Below are 17,656 nucleotides of genomic sequence, written 5' to 3'. Positions count from 1 at the left end.
CTTATGTCTCAAGGTGACGAGCGCAATTGTGCGAGCGTTGAGCGCAGTGGTACTTCTACAGGTTAGTGTATTACATGCTTCATACATCGTTTCAATTAAAAGACTAATGATTATGCTACCTTCGTACAGTCAATATACTGCAGTCCTTTAAATTTATTTCAGTGAGCAGACTAGACTTTACATTATTTACAAGAAGACATTTTTTTTGTTAAATAGGTGAATATATTATTTGCCAAATTCCTTTACTTAAATTTTATAAATATTTAGATTTTTGCGTAAAAGTTAAATTTTTTATTTTTATTTTAGACTTGAGACGTCGGGCTAACGAAATGTTTTATTTAAATGAGTAACACTCGCGTTAATTAAAGAAAATACTAATTATATTACAATTTTAGAATTGTTTTTTTTTCCAATACGGGATAAGACGAGTAGGACGTTCAACTGATGGTAATAGATACGCCCTGCCCATTACAATGTAGTGCCGCTCCGTATTCGTGAAAAGCCCAAAATATTCTGAGTCACACTACAATTGCGCCCGTCACCTTGAGACATATGACGTTAAGTCCCATTTTCCCAGTAATTTCACTAGCTACGGCGCCCTTCAGAACGAAACACAGTAATGTTTACACATTACTACTGCATACATACAGATAAATTCACATGAACAAAGTAAGAAATAATAAACAAGCAAACGAATAAATTATCTGATGTTAAACATGCCTAATAATTCAAAATGCCCAGACTATAATGTTAGCTTTAGTCGTTACTTTTAGTTATTAGCTTTAGTTAATACCTTGTAGATACTGAAAAGATTATATTGGCACGTAGAGCACGATTGTCTCGAAGCGACGTATTAATCTATTTCCTATTATTGTATCATTACAATTATTAATTCTACTTGTAATTTTGTTTCCAACGAACTAGAGTTTTTTTAGAATTAAATGTATTTTCTTTCCTGTTCACATTCACATATTTTTATTCAAAATAGGATGTGACATCACTTATAGAAAGTCGAAAACTACCACCCATTCCAAAACGAATGCCTCAGACCTGAGAAGAACGGGCGCTACAAACTCAGCGGGCTTTTTTTTCATCGAAAAAATATGTTTACAAAGTAATATTGTACAATTAAACTTATTATTTAATAGCCTGAGGGCGGTCGCTCCATTCCCAATCTGTGATATCATTAAGAAAGTCATGTATGTTATAGTAACCTTTACCACACAAACGTTTTTTAACAATTCTTTTAAATAACATAATTATTTTGTTTTGAACATTTTCTGGGATCTGTTGTAAAAGCAATACATTGCCCCACAAAACACTTACTAACTCGAATAAGCCGAGTAGTAGGCATTATAAGTTTATGTCTGCTCCTGGTGTTAACATTATGGTTATGACTGTTTCTAGCAAATTCACTTATGTGCCTATGAACATACATTACATTATCAACAATATATTGAGAAGCAACAGTCAAGATGTTAATTTCTTTGAATTTTGCTCTCAATGATTCTTTAGGACCTAGGTTATAAATAGCGCGAATATCCCTCTTCTGCAGCACAAATATTGTATTAATATCGACAGCGTTGCCCCATAACAATATACCATAGGACATAATACTATGGAAATAACTAAAGAATACAAGTCGCGCCGTATCAATGTCAGTTAATTGTCTGATCTTTTTAAAGGCGTATGCTGCAGAACTAAGCCTGTTCGCCAATCGTCCAATTTACTTATCAAAGAATAGTGCAGTTCAAAACTCTATTTCACGTTCTTGTGAGACACTGAAATGAAGAACGTTTGTCAGCCTAAGACCCACTTATCGGGACACGAGTTAATATTTTATTATAATAAATTGATTATTTAAGTGAAAACTTCTAACAAGCCGTACATAAACTATAATTATATCATCCAAATAAACAAAAATAAAATGTTTATAAAATAAAAAATACTCGGCCAAACTATGTCATATTTTTTCCGCATCAAACTAAAGATGAATCATGTAAATAAAAAAAAAACCGATCGAATTGAGAACCTTTTTGAAGTTGGTTTAAAAGAAGAATGTATATTTTAACGCAATTTAAGCTATAAAGCTTAGATAGAATATTTACCTTATAGCATTCAAAATGTAAGTATAATATTTTTTATATTCAATTTGTTAATGTACCTACTTCATTATTCATTAAAAATTTATCTGTTGACCCATAAATCAATTAGTTAATGTACTTGCAATTTTAAGATAAAATATATTTAGTAATTCTTACTACAAAATTCAAAATCTCTCTCAAGTTGTTGTTAAAATAAATTTAGTTCATGCAACACTCAACTCAAAGAGTATTTCCTATAACATAATTCTACATTAAACGATTCACAAGACACGGACATTTTAAGCCCTAAAAGCCTCTCTACTTCCTTGTTTGTATTTTGTTTAATGGTTATTCAAAATTTACTTTCTCTACAGTGAAATGCTTTTCGATATCAACCATTAACGGTGCACTGTCGGTTCCTTGTAGATACAGAGCTTGAGATATAAACTAATTATAGAAACAGAGCTATACCTTCTCAGGTTGTTTCACAATAATATATAAATTTCAAATTGGTATATTTAATTAACTTTGTCGAGTATTAACACAAAATAAGTCAATTATCAACTATTTATCAACAATGATTTATCCAAACAGCGATATTTAGCCAAATAGCCAGAGATTCTATCTAGAAGTATTAATTATCCAGCCTATAGATAGATTAACTTGACAGATGACGGCTATAATCTTGTAAAAAAACGGCGATAGCGGTAAACCACTAACTTTTAAGCAACTGTTGGCTTTCAAACTTAGCCGGATTAAACTTCGACGCCCATCGCCATACTGTAATTACTGCTATTTCAAACTTATATTAAGGAATGGTCAAGCCAGTCTCAAACAATGTGTGACATTGACGTGCCACATGTACTGTTAAACTTTGCTAAAAATTGAAACTAAAATGCCAGGTTGCGCAGTAAAACTGCAAAAATAATACAACAAGAAATAAGAACGACTCTGGGATCTCATATCATCAGTAAGTATTTTGTATTTTAGTAATTTCAATGTAAAATAACACGAAGCGTATGTTACAAAATTTGAAAGATGCCATTGAGTGTCAAGATGCCACGCACACAAGCATCTAGTAGTTGCCGTAATAAATAAGCTATTGTCTTTAGGTAGTGCGGTATATATAAGCGCAGCGGAAACTAATCCTTAATCAAAGACTCAAACTTATGTCGAATGACTGCACGTTTCATACTAAACTAAATTTCAATTTTTACTTTGGCAATCCCGCCTCTTTTTACGTAGTATTTACAACCTCTTTGTTAATTATCAGTGATGATTGAAAATTCATATTTGTTATACGTTAACATCATTGTATTTACGTAAGAATGTAGATGTCATTTATTTGTAACAAGAGTAAATTGAAAGCTATTGGGTTTCTGGCTAACGCTGTCACATACGTTCACATACGCTAAGATTTCATTTATAAATTGACATAAATTAAAATTAAGTTCATCATTCAAGGGTAAAATTTATATTATAATTTGTTCTTTAGTTGAGTTTTTAATGAATATTTAAAAGGAAAACGATGCCGAAAATCCACTGACAAATTTAAAATTAAAGGTGTCAAACATTGCTATAAATATCTGGCACATTTATGTAATTAATGGTTCGAAAAGGCTACCGAAACGTTCCATAGATTGATTATAATGGATATGCCAAGCACAGGAAATAGAATGAAATTATAATCTCCCTAGTCACAGCCCAAACGCCGTGACTGTTTTGAGACGCTAACATATTGTTAGCGTCGAATTATTAATAATATCGTTATTCTTATTCGAAGAAATTTCAATCGGAAATGGTTTATGAAAAAGAAAACATTAAAAATAAATATTAATTGACTATTTAGTAAACTTAAACTTAAGATAAAGTTATTAATTAAGCGACGCCGTGCAAACGCCCGTAATACATGGCAATCGAGGAGCGCGGAAGTAGGTACCGAGAGGGGGATACGGACCTGTCGGTGACTAGCGAAAGGATCATGCAGTAGCCACATTTCATTTATTTATGGGGATTTTTTTTTCCAAAAATTAAGTACCTATATAAGTATATTTTATAATATATTAATATTACCCGAACTTTCGTGACCTTTGCACGCCCACATATTCATGGGGACTGCGGTCGACAGGAGTCAAGATAGTATTTGTAATAGTTATTATTGTGAAACTTAGCTCCATTTGTTGCTTCGATGGTATTTGTTCTGGACAGATGGCTCAAGGCAAAACTTACTATCATTGTCCTCTGCAAATTTAGTTCCTAATTTTATTGCATAATTAGACGAGAACAAGGTATCGAATACTCTACTTTTAATGGAATATTTACTTTTTTAAATGGAGAACTGGTGTTAAGTGATCACCGCCACCCACATTCTCTTGAAACGCAATTTCTATAAAGTTACACATGTCGTATCGTCCCGGAAATACCGCACACGGCACAAGACAGGTCACACACACTCTACTTGTAAATCGTGGCCCACCAGTTATACAGTATGACACAGAAATAGATAATATTTTAAGAGGGAGCAAACGGAGCAAGGAGCATAGTGATGGGAAGTAGTGAGGCCACCGGAAATGGACATCCGCAGGGGACAAGAGATGCGTTGCCGGCCTTTAAAATAGGGTATGCTATAAGCTTGTAGGAGATATAGATAATGTAGAAATTGGTCGTTGGTTATCAGTACAGATATATTTTTATCAATACATTTAAATACCTGACTTAAAGACGGACCCTATAGCCCAGTGGTTAGTGACCCTGCCTACTAAGCTAGAGTTCCCAGGTTCGAATCCCGGTAGGTACAAACATTTATATGATAAATATGAATGTTTGTTTAGAAATCATGGATGTTTATATATATTTATGTATGTGTAAGTAAGTATATTGTATTAAATATATCGTCGTCTTGTACCCCGAGTACAGGCTATGCCTAGTTTGGGGCAAGGCAACGGGGAGTGTTCCGAAGAGCTGTTTAACCTAATTCCTGCCGCCGAATTCCACCTTCGCACGACACTCCACAAGTTAGGATATCATCCTCACCATCTGGATGTGTGGCGGTCCTCCACAGTGCGGTTTACAAGGAGCTTTCTTCCACGTACTACACAGCTGTGGAATGAACTTCCTTGTGCGGTGTTTCCGGGACGATACAACATGGGTACCTTCAAAAAAAGCGCGTACACCTTCCTTCAAGGCCGGCAACGCTCCTGTGATTCCTCTGGTGTTGCAAGAGATTGTGGGCGGCGGTGATCACTTAACAACAGGTGACCCGTACGCTCGTTTGTCCTCCGATTCCATAAAAAAAAAAGATAATTTGTGTAAGAGTGTGTCAATATTATTATTATACCTAGCTAGCTGCTAGGTCTACCTAAGTCGGGTAGATATCTCGAGAGATAAAATTTTTCATACTGATATATTGCAGATTTGTTATGATGTCCTTAACAATTTTTACTATAGCCGTTATTTGAATTCATGACTGATAAGGTATATTTGAATATTTACTTTATCAACATGTACTTTTGAGAATACTTTTTGAGGAGACTGTATTACTTCTTTTCACTGAAAATTGTGTATTTTAATGAAAATCGTGAAGTTTTTAATGGGGATGTAATAATAATAACAAGTTTCAGCCTAACAATGTGTTTGTTAGGTTGAAATCTAGCGGATACTGTAACCATTTATTAGTTAAAAATTATTCTATATACTATTAACGCAAGAAAAACTGCACAGTTTGATATATAACTTATATTGTCGGTGTATCTATCATTTTACAACACAAAATTTATGACACGAGCAAGAGTTTAATTGATATTAAAAAAACGAGCGAAATGCACAAGCAATTTATAACAGGACATAATTTCCTAACCGTACTGAAGTTAGTCACAGAAAGCATTTTTTTTGTTTTAATCTACACATTTACCAATAAATTATTAAGAACTAATGTTCAAAGAGACTTACGTAAAGACATTTCATATTATTTATTACTTTTACTATTTATAACGTAGTATTTAGGGCTTTAAGTTGGTCATTTATGTGCACAATCTGTGAAGGATACATAATTACATGAAACCCGTTCGCTATATCATTGGATCTGACATTGAAACGAGATACACAATATCAATATCGTGGTGAAGCATCTGGACCATGACTCGTTTTGAAGGATATTTGTAATGCAGATAGAAACTTGGCGTCGAGTTACAGTGACACGTTTGTAATAATATTATCATATTTTAAATTGTATAGTTTGGTATTTCATCACAATAAAATTTATATTTCACTTTTATGCCATCTTGTCCTTTTGCCATGCGCTTCCAGGGGCGTAAAAGAATTGGGAAGTCCCAGGCCCAAGGGTGTCGTAAGAGGCGACTAAGGGCATTGACTATTTTAAAGCGTTGACTACGTTTGAGTATGTTTGTTGCATCACTTAACATATTATATTGTAATTGAAATCATTTGTAAAACGATGAAAATGAAAATCTTCATTTAAAAGAGTGGCAATGAGTTTCTTGCTACTTCTTCTCATTAGCTCAACCCTTTACGAAGTAGTGGTAGATTCAATAAGAAAAAATATTTTTTTAAATTTAAATAAAGTGATTTTGATTTGATTTACCAGTGGGAGGCATCTTTGTTCAGGCTGCCGGTAGATTATGGGTACCACAACGGCACCTTAAAGCAGTAATGTATAAGCATTAATGTGTTTCGGTGTGAAGGGCGCCGTAGCTAATGAAATTACTAGGCAAATGACACTTCACATCTTATGTCTCAAGGTGAAAAGCGCAATTGTAGCGTACAGAATTTTTAGGTTTTTCAAGAATCCTGAGCGTATCAAATACCATCAGCTGAAGATCCTTCTCGTCTCGTCCCTTATTGTCATAAAAAAAAAACTATCTGTCCGTGTCCCAAGAGATTCAAGTTTTTGCAAAACAGTTTCTAAATCTTGACAATTGAACGATGCAGCCAAACGTAAGAATGTTTAAGCTCGATACTGATTTTTTTATAATCCTCTGCGTAATACAATACAAATTTAAATATATAAATCAAAAATATTTTTACAAACGTAAAGTGTGAGTCAGCAAGTTTCAATCACATGTTACTTACATTGATCATTTGAATTTGTATTTGAAAGCTTACCCAATAATTTCCGTCGATATATCAAGCCTTAATCAGCAAAAACATAATTAAAAACTTATTAACTTTTTGTGGATGACGAGGTCACAGCAGAGCGGGCATTGATACCATAGTGATTACGTTTATATACTTAGACACCGACGTACCGCCAACGCACGATAAAAAGCCAAGGTCACTCAAAGTTTTTGTCGACATCACTCCAAAACGGGTGTCTTCTGTTTCAATATAATACAATGTCGTTTATTGTAATATAATTGTTATGTTTAGATTTTACGTTTACAGCGAATGCTGTGATTCATGGTTAAACTAGTATTCAAATATTTGTCGTTATAACAATTAATCCTATAATATTTTTATTTTTTTTTTTTATTTATTTATGATTCCTTACAGCTAACAAAATGAAAAGAGTATATTAAAAATTATACAGAATAGATACGCCAATTAAAAGGAATACTATTAACAGTACAATAAGTATGTGACAAAGTAGTTTAAGACAAAAACGAAAAATACTAGAAAAACTTACAAGAAAAAATTACATAGAAAGAAAAGAAGAAATCGTATCCATATTGAGTAACTGAAACGGTGAGTAGGTTGTGTGGTGTGAGTAGTGTGAGTGAATGTGAGTAGTGTGAGTGAATGTGATTGGTGTGAGTGAATGTGATTGGTGTGAGTGAATGTGAGTGGTGTGAGTGAATGTGAGTGTTCGAATATAATGTTTAAATTACGATGTGAGACTAATAATTTATCCTGAATATACTGATGATTAACTCCTGCAATTTAAACAGTTTAATATCAGTTTTTTGAACCTCAGACGTGATAAGTTGAAAATGTCGACGGAAGAAAATTTCTTATTATATATGTCAGGAATTCGAAATAGAGGTGAATATTTAAGATACTTAGTAGAGGCAAAGGGAATGTTAAATAAATTAGTATGCCTAGTACGTAATGTTGGTACCTGGAATGATATTTTATTTAAGATATCTGGACAGTCAAATTTATTATGTAATATATCATAAAGGAGTAACATATCAATTACATCTCTTCTATCTTCCAAGGTATCGATTTTATGATAATTACAGGCTTCTTTGTAGTCTATAGGAATGAATTGAGATTTAAAATTCAATTTTTTTATAAATATCTTTTGTATTTTTTCAAGGCGGTCAATATAACATTGATATGTAGGCCTCCAGATAGGACTTGCGAATTCAAGGATGCTTCGCACGTAAGCATAATATAGCACTTTTAGGCACAAGATGTCATTGAAAGGTTCGCAAGTGCGAAGAATAAACCCTAGATTTTTATAAGCCTTCTGTGTTATTATTTCGATGTGGTTATTATGGGTTAGTTTGCTATCATGGATCACACCTAAATCCCTTATTTGAGTAATTTTTGGAATAATTTCGTTATTTAAAGTATAATCAAATTTTATGTTATTATGCTTTCGTGAAAATGTAATAATTTGACATTTAGCAATATTAACTGTTATTTTATTTATTTTATAATATTGTGACAGTCTATTTAAGTCATCTTGTAACATAAAGCAATCGTCTATTTGTGAAATCTTTTTATAAATCTTTTTGTCGTCAGCATACAGCAAGAAGTTTGAACTAGCAAAACAATTACTGATGTCATATAAATATATATTGTATAACAAAGGACCCAGGTGCGATCCCTGAGGTACACCAGAAGTCACCTCAACAAAGTCTGATCTAAAACCACCGAGGACGACGGCCTGACAGCGATTTCTTATATACGATTCTGTCCATCTAAGAAGGTTCCCTCTGATTCCAACTGCGTAAAGCTTCTTTAATAGTATACTGTGGTTGACTCTATCAAAAGCCTTTTCAAAATCTGTGTATATTACATCTATTTGTGATCTATCATTCATGTCGCACTTAACGGTATGAGTGAACTCAAGCAAGTTAGTAAGGACACTACGAGATTTAATAAAACCGTGTTGGTTGATAGGGATGCATTGTAGGCAATTTCTATAAATATGATCATATACAATTTTTTCTAACATTTTACCAAATATATTCAAAATGGAGATACCTCTATAGTTACTAATATTTGTTTTTGATTCCTTTTTATGTATTGGTACTATTCGGGCTTCCTTCCAACATCTAGGGAAGGTCCCTTCATTAATGGAGCGCTTAAAGAGTGTTAGTAGCGGAGGTAATAGGCCCGATTCACATTTCTTTATAAAAATAGCTGGTATACCGTCAGTACCGGCGCCCTTTCGGATATCCAATTTACTAAACAACCTCCTAAGTATTCTTTCATCGATCTCAATTGTGTGAAGATTTTCGGAAATATTTGATTCCTCGTTCAGGGTCTCATCATTTAGGTCACTAGGTTGGAATACACTTTGAAAGTATTCATTAAATGCATTGCAGATATCATGTCCATTCGTAAGTAAACTACTTCCGTAGTACATGTTGTGAGGAATACCAGAATCAGTGCGTTTATTTTTAATAAATTTCCAGAATTCTTTAGGAGAAGTTTTGATATTACTCTGACAACGATTCATAAATTTTGTATATGATTCGATTTGCAACCTCTTTACTCGGGCTCTCAGCAAGGAGAACATGGCATAGTCTCCTGGATTTTTAAACTTTTTCCACCTAGTGTGAACTTTGTACTTCTCTTTTATTGAATTAATTAGAGCTGGAGTATACCATTTCGGGTATTGATGACGTGAGGAGATTTTTATAACAGGTATATGAGATTCTATGAGCGAATGAATAATTCTGTAAAAATTATCCACGGCCTCTTCAACGGAGCCATTTAGGATGTCGGACCAGTTTGTATTTTTTAATTTTAAATTTATCGTCTCATAGTCACCCTTAAAAAATTTCTTTATCACGCAAAAATGTGGTTGTAGGGCTTTCATAAAAAGGTCTTTTACGACGATAACCAGGGGACTATGAAAGTGGTCAATATTTACAAGTGAATCGCTACATATGTTACACTGTAAGTAAATATTTGATAAGACAAGATCAAGAATGTTACCACAGCTATTTTTGTTGAAATTATATTGTTTTAATCCCATCAGATTGTAAGTATTTAGTAAACTCAATGCCGATTCTAATAATTCTGAGTTACAGTATTTTGTAATGCTGTAACTATTATCATTACCATACCATGAAATGAAAGAAAAATTAAAATCTCCTATTATGAGAAAATTATCATTCGAATGTTTATCGTAAAATGATATTAGGGTCTTATTAAAGTTACGTAATAAATTATTCGCATCCGAGTTAGGGGGGATGTATGCCGCTATAATATGTAAATCCTTGTCACTACGTAGCGAGCGATTGCTTAAATATATACCCTTCGGAATAGTTAGCCATATACATTCTACTTGCTCGCAGTTTGAGTCCTGTGAAATAAACGCAGCAAGTAATTTCTTAATACATATCAAAACGCCCCCGCCCCTTCTCTTGTGTTTCCTGTCAAATCTGAATACATCATAACGACTGTCACATATTTCCGTGTTTAAAATTCCATCACATAGCCAACTTTCTGTTAAAATTATTATATCATAATTGCTTGTTTCTATATTATTATAAAGTGAGTGTAATTTCGTGCGTAACCCGCGAGTATTTTGATAATAAATTTTGAGATTATTTAAATCCATCATAAAGAAACCTAATTATTATGAAGTAAAAATATTTAAAATATAAGGAAATGTCAAAAAGAACACGGTTACGCAATATAATGTAAATACAATTACATAATTACTAATATAAAAATTTGTTGCAATAAAAAGCAATTGATAACTTATTAAATGCATAACATGGCTAAAAACAATAACAGATAAGAGGGTAGATATAAAATCATTTACTAAAAATTGTACGGCAGTGATGTGAGTACTGAGTGTCAGAGGTTTTAAACAATTTAAGGTTTTGTTTCTTAAGATTAATAATAATGTGTAAGTGTGAATGAATATAATTAGTTTGATTTTTTTTGAGTGGTAAAAGTGTGTGTGATGAATATGTGTGTGTGTGATGAATATACGTATTTCTGGTACAATGAACTCTAATAATAAAAAATGGTAACTGAGCATTAAACCTGCGAAGTGTCTAAAAAATCGTTCAATTCCTCTTCTGACCTGATCGCCTTGGGTGGACATTTTTCATTGCGACGTAAATAAATTACGCAGTTCTTCACCCAAACAAATTTGATATTACGTTCCTTAGCTCTTAGTTTGCACTTATTAAGGAGCATCTTATTAGCAACTGTGAGGTGTTCGTTGATGAAGATTTTCATGGAATTGTCATCAAAGCCAAGATCACGTGAGGTTATCCCTTTTTGTTTATTATGCTTTTTGAAGTTAGCTAGGAGTTCATCTTTACCTCTCTTATCCTTAAGTTTAGCCACAATTTTCCTTGGGTGTCCTTGTTTCTGACGAATTGAGTGAACTCTTGTTATAAATTCAATGTCGTCTCTTCTAAGGTCGGAACCAATAGCCGTAGCTAAGAGAAGAAGTAATTCAACCAAATTTTCTTTCGATTTCTCCGGTATGCCAACTAACTCAATATTTAAGAAGCGGGATTTTTGCTGCTCACGTTTGTTTTCTAAATCAAATGCAGCAATATTTTTTTGAAGATTAGAGATAGCAGCATCTTTCTTCGCAAGTTCAGTATCATAACTTTTTAATCTATTCTCGACGTTGAGAATCTGTGACTTAACCCGGTCGAGTTCTTGACTTAGAGATTCAACAACAGAGAGTTTTGTATCAATATCTGCCAGCCTCGTGTTAATATCTTCAATTACACTCGTATTTATCTTTGAGGTTAGTTCGTACAATATACGTAATATTACAATAAGTAACTAGACTCATAATCACACTCTAAAATTGAGTTGTCTTCATCTGTTAGGCAGAGTTTTCGTTCAGTTGTGTTGCAACCGTTGAAAACCGTCCCAATAACAGCATATCCAAACTTAAAAAGGGTTTGAGTGTCTGTGAGTAAATTTTTATCTGTCGGCTGATTATTCTTAAAGCTATCAAAATGGATATATCGAACAGAAAAGACCCAGAGCTAGATCCAGGATGCAAACACTTAAGAAGGCTTGGGAAGCGGTCCTTAAGGATGAGGGAGTCACTTGGAGAAGAACCGTTGAGGAAGCTGAGACTAAGAGATTCTGCCTTTCATTTTGCACCAATTTCATGGGAGTCATAGATGTAATGTGTATATGTGCGTATGTGTGTGTGTACATGCTGTAACCGTTTTGGGGTTTTCTACTTAATAGCCATGTCATTGTTATAGAAACAAGTTAAATTATAAATATTGTTAGAACAGAGGGTACTCTTGTTTTATAAGATAAAGGGACCGACTCAAACCATAAAATTCATGATAAGTAAGCGATTCTAAGGATTTGCAATATTAATTTATGTGAGCGAAGTTACGGGCAGCTAGTTGCTAGCATGAAAAATTCAATATGTGCTTTGATAAATTGAAAATCTGTATAAAATAATAATTGTTCAATTAATAGCTGAGGTATGCCTGTGGAACAAAATATCAAACAAATTTGTAATGCATCACTGATTTGAGAATACATTTCGTGACTCACGGTATTATTAATAACCTTGCTATAATAATACCGTATTATTAATTAATAATGTATTATTATCCGTCATGTTTATTTAATTAATCCCTTTATAACAGCTTCCAATATCGTTAAATAAATTTGTTACGTTAAATTATTATTAACTGCAAGAGCTTAATTTCAATGATGTTAATAAATTCTGAATGTTGTCATACGGCCGATTTCTATATTTAACAGCAATCCAAGATTGATATTTTAATCTATTTCCTGTTTTGTTATTTCAATAACCGGTCTTTGGTGCTTTTCGTTATCTCTTTTCCAGACCATCTATATAGTTGAATTGTTGGTATTTCTAGTATTTTTTACAGATAAGCGTGTCTGTTTCATATGTACTGCTTGGCAAATAAAAAATAAAATACTAATTTTTGACGGTATTTTGTTTGAGTTTCCGGTGTCTTTTTGCAAGAAAGCATAAAGTTTTGAGTTTAAACTAACCATCAGTTAAGTTCTCATTCTTAAAAAAATAAACTCTGTAGATATTAAGTCTTTTTGTATTTGAGTTTCAAAAATGAGAACAAAAGGAATTCACAATACACGCTTAGACACATTATGAAGATAAATCAATTCACTTTAAGAAAAATACACATTCTGTACTGAAATCGCATTACAGACACATTTGTGAATTAAAATTATAATAAATTGGTTCTAGATATTATTAAGATCGTGAACTACGTAAGATAAAAGTTGAACATCATGTAAAATTCCTATTTTCATTTTCATAGACCTTCGATGAGAAAATTCTGTTTTTGTAATTGATAAAAGTGCAAGGCGACTGACGGCATGTAATACGCTATGCCTAATTGAGAATGCACTATTTCGTATCTGCTCAGGATTCTTGAAAATCCAACACAATTGAGTAGTCCTGAAATTGCCCTCGTCATCATAGATAGAAGGTTAAAACTCATTAGCCCAGTAATTTCACTACCTACGGCACCCTTTCAATCGAAACACCACTACTGTTTCCTTTGCTTTCCCAATACTGTCGCTGTGGTCAGCATATTTTTTTATTTATTATCAAGTTGCACCAACATCATAAATACAATAATTGAGCTTACAAATATTTGAAATTGTCATGTTAAAATGCAGATCTAATTATAACCAAACACAACTTGTTTATTTTACAATTTGTCAATTATCCAAAGGCGATCGGCCAGTGTAATAATTTTAAAGTATGTTAACCCGTCTTCATAAGCAGGTAACTTATTTAATTTGCCTTCGTCCAAATCTTTAGTATGCGCTCTAAATATCAATATATATCTTAAAGTCGACATACTGTTCAAAGTAACTTCCCTGTAACTAAAACCTTTTAAACGAAATCAGAAGACAAAAAGTGATTCAAGCAAAACGCGTAATATTAAAAAAAAAAGTGCTATTACTTTCAAAACCATCAAAAAATCACGAGCCATGACGTATAAATGGCGTATTGTAGACACTCGTCAAGACGAAGAAGCAAATGCTGCCATTTGCTCACATAATGAACAGTCTAAGCGTTTTGCTATTGTAGTAGCTAGTGCAGGAATCACTAGTGACGCTATTATGTAAATATCAAAGTTGCCGCCGAAATATTACGTGCATTATTAACCTTTCGCATTCAATTTACTGACAAAAGACGAATTTTCAAAGTATTACTACGGGTAATTGACGATCTAATAACTATTGACAAGAGGCTAGATTAAGAGTACCACAACGGTGCCTATTTCTGCCGTGAAGCAGAATGTGTAAACATTACTGTGTTTCGGTCAGAAGGGTTCCGTAGCTAGTGAAATTACTGGGCAAATGAGACTTAACATCTTATGTTTCAAGGTGACGAGCGCAATATTAGTGCCGCTCAGAATTTTTGGGATTTTCAAGACTCCTTAGCGGTACTGCATTGTAATGTAAGGGCAGGACGTACCAATTACCATTAGTTGAACGTCCTGCTCATCTCGTCCTTTATTATCATAAAAAAAATTGAGCGACGAGTTATTGGTTCAATCCCTCAGCAAATATTTAGTTTTTGAAGGTATCCATGTCGTATCGTCCTGAAAACATCGAGTGTTGAGACCCTCAACTTCATCTCGTGCCTATAAATGACACCCTCTTAGGAATAGCAAATTTGCTCCCCTTTTTTAATAAATCAATGTTATATTTGTATTAATGTTATGTAAATGCGTCCTACACATCTTTCTTATAGCTATAGGAATAAATTGTTATCAACACCATATGCCAAGTCCAATACGCCTAAATATGTTTTCATCACATTAAATTTAATCACAAAAGGTTGACGATTCCTGTATTTTTCTTATTCGGAAAAAGAGCAAAGCAAAATTCCGCTTTAAGTAAGCAATTTGTAATGTAAGTAAGTAATAAGTAAGACTTCGAGATAAGAGAATTTGTAAAACTCCCTGTTATTTTTTCATTATATAGACTTATTCCAATGTTAAATTGTCTGTTTTATTATATTTAGTTATATTGTAAATATATTAATGAATACTTTCTTATTTACTTCCTTAGAACTGGGCTAATGAATCTAAATTTTGGATTACATTATCTTGATCTGATTCATCATTTATTATACCCACATCATTAATATTGAAATCATTCTTTGATTTGCATTTGCCTACGCCCTACCCATTTCAATGTAGTGCCGCTCAGGATTCTTGAAAAACCCAGATATTCTGGGTGACACTGGCGGATGTTAAGTCTTATTTGCCCAGTAATTTCACTAGCCACAGCGCCTTTCAGACCGAAACACAGTAATGTTTACACATTACTGCTTCACGGCAGAAATAGGCGCTGTAGTGGTACCCACAATCTAGCCGGCTTCCTGTGCAAAGGAGCCTCCCACTCCCACTGATAATAAACATAAACAAATAAATTGTGTTTTAACATAAAACACCTCTTAAATTCTTGTCCCAAACAATTCGTTTTTAATCTCGGAGCGCCAATGTTAAAACTGTTAAATCCTGATTTAAATCGGATTAAAGATATTGCTTTCTGACTTGTAAGATTAAAAATTTCGTAAAGGTTCTTAATTTTTTACATACAATATATAATGATACTCTGTTATATAATAGTAAGATTATATTAATAGGAAAGGCTATATAGCACTAGGCAAAACCTCTTTACTAAACTGAAATATTGTCAAGTAAGTCTGAAGATAAAACTTCTCAAAACACTTCAACTTTTTGTGCGGTGTCTAAATGGTTAGAGAAACGTAAATATTATATAGTGCAATAAAATTAAAAATTTCACAAAATTATTTCTACCAAGATATGTGGACCATGCGGAATTCGAACCCGTGGATGTCGGAATAAGCCACAAAGCTCTTACCACTGAGCCAACTGTCTGAATGATACATGATCCATAACTTTTGATACAGAATTAATTTTGTTTATTTAATACCAAAAATGTAGGTGAACACATAAAACAACAATTTGTTCATAAAATGGTGTCTAGTTAGGACATATTATATAAATACATAAACCGGAATTAGTATTTTAGACAAAAAATATTATATGCGGGTGAAACGACGGGGCACAGTTAGTAATTACATATTTTATGGCATCAACATCATCATAATGTAGTTACTTAAATCTAAGTAAGCTAACATTTCTCATGAATTTTGTAACAAGGAATTGCAGACATTTCTCATAAAACGCTAGGAGTCTCGAATTATATTCGCGAAGCTCACGTAATAATTTTAATTGACTAAAATAACCCTGTTTCTAATGCATATGAATATGTCTTACTCAATTCTCGTATTTATCAGATAGCGGTAATCTTTATTTAATTACATTTATGCAACCTTTTGTATCTATCATTTTATTTTATACACACATAAATAAAACTGAAAAATTTGTTCGTAATAAATTGTGTCTGTGTATTTATTCCGTTTAATCTCTAAAACGGCTTGAGTGATTATCACCAAACTTCACATAAGCAGATATCTTTTGTTATCAATGGCAACTTGGGCTACTGTTATCAAAATAAAAAACCTGCTCAAATACAATTCAAGCAAATTCACCCGGAAAAAGTCGCGGCCTATCGCTATATAATGTAAAGTAGTGTATAAATCTAGAAATATAAAATTAAAAAAGTATAACGTAAGAAAAATACTATAGATTTAATAAAAATACATTCGGAAGTAACGTAGATATTCTGTACTTAAAAATTCGTCATGGACAGCAATTTTGCATTTATTAGCTTATTATTGTTATGAAGATAGAGAAAGGAAATTGTACAGTCTAATCTATTGCATCATATTGAAATTTGAGAGGATTATTACATCGAATTATTTAAATTGCGAATTATCTCATCAAATTATTGTTAAGTCTTACCGTTACCTGGCCGCTAACATAAAAGCGTTTCATTAAAAAGCATACTAATAAAAACACCACGCACCCTTCGCTCTCAACGTTGAGTTATCACAAACTTTATACACTCGTAATTATTTGAGTCACAAGCGCCAGCGACCGTCAACTGATGTGTCTTCAGTGGCGCGTCAGTATCAACTGCTCGCAGCGTACATCGTACACTCGTTACTAGAGGTAGTGCAATAGCGTTGTGAATCGTGATAACCAAAATCAACTTTTCCAAACGTATTAATAAGGCTGTCAAGTATTCCTGCTACGATTCGATTATTTGTGCCGATATTGTTGCTATTATTTCCGCACGAACCCGACTCGTCTTTTAATTTGAGCGCTGAACCACAAATCATCTCCCAGTGTCAATAAAATTGTTATCTAACGCTTTTTTTTATGAAAATATGGGACGAGACGAGCAGGACTTGCAACTGATGGTAATTGATACGCACTCGTCACCTTGAGACGTAAGATGTTAAGTTTCATTTGCCCAGTAAT

The 17,656-nt window shown here is 33.1% G+C and overlaps 1 protein-coding gene across 2 annotated transcripts in view; it reads right to left on the bottom strand.

The window, feature by feature from the left end:
• LOC126968237 (uncharacterized) overlaps positions 1–17,348 on the bottom strand; it is a 54,491-nt gene extending 37,143 nt beyond the window's left edge. Inside the window, exon 1 of one of the 2 annotated variants that reach the window (XM_050813116.1) lies at positions 17,199–17,348. The gene's annotated coding sequence lies outside the window, so the exon portion shown is untranslated. Of the gene's footprint in view, positions 1–17,134 lie in introns of both variants that reach the window. The other variant, XM_050813117.1, reaches the window with a different exon arrangement.
• Between the last annotated feature and the right edge of the window lie 308 nt (positions 17,349–17,656).

The sequence above is a fragment of the Leptidea sinapis genome, chromosome 15 (assembly GCF_905404315.1).
Source record: "Leptidea sinapis chromosome 15, ilLepSina1.1, whole genome shotgun sequence".
In the NCBI taxonomy this organism is placed as follows: domain Eukaryota; kingdom Metazoa; phylum Arthropoda; class Insecta; order Lepidoptera; family Pieridae; genus Leptidea; species Leptidea sinapis.
The sequence above is the reverse complement of the archived record's forward strand: the minus strand, read 5'-3'. Positions and strand labels throughout refer to the sequence as shown.